This window comes from Mirounga leonina, unplaced genomic scaffold, assembly GCF_011800145.1.
Source record: "Mirounga leonina isolate KUSES-001 unplaced genomic scaffold, KU_Mleo_1.0 Mir_128, whole genome shotgun sequence".
NCBI lineage: Eukaryota > Metazoa > Chordata > Mammalia > Carnivora > Phocidae > Mirounga > Mirounga leonina.
Window position 1 is genome coordinate 22,859,529 of NW_023270320.1, and position 365 is coordinate 22,859,893.

Consider the following 365-nt stretch of genomic DNA (forward strand, 5'->3'; position numbering starts at 1 on the left):
CGATCCCGGGACTCCAGGATCATGACCTGAGCCGAAGGCAGACGCCTAACGACTGAGCCACCGAGGCACCCCTGGGATTTGTAATGTTTTTTTTTTTTTAAAGATTTTATTTATTTATTTGATAGAAAGAGAGAGAGAGGACATGAGAGGGGGGAGGGCAGAGGGAGAAGCAGACCCCCCGCCGAGCAGGGAGCCCGATGCGGGACTCGATCCCTGGACTCCAGGATCATGACCTGAGCCGAAGGCAGTCGCTTAACCAACTGAGCCACCCAGGCGCCCCAATCTTTTTTTTTTTTTTAAAGATTTTATTTATTTATTTGAGAGAGAGAATGAGAGAGAGAGCACACGAGAGGGGGGAGGGTCAG

General features: G+C 50.4%; 1 protein-coding gene across 1 annotated transcript in view; it reads left to right on the top strand.

The window, feature by feature from the left end:
- TRIML2 (tripartite motif family like 2) overlaps window positions 1-365 on the top strand; it is a 14,925-nt gene that overhangs the window by 1,145 nt on the left and 13,415 nt on the right. The gene's annotated exons all lie outside the window — the stretch shown is intronic.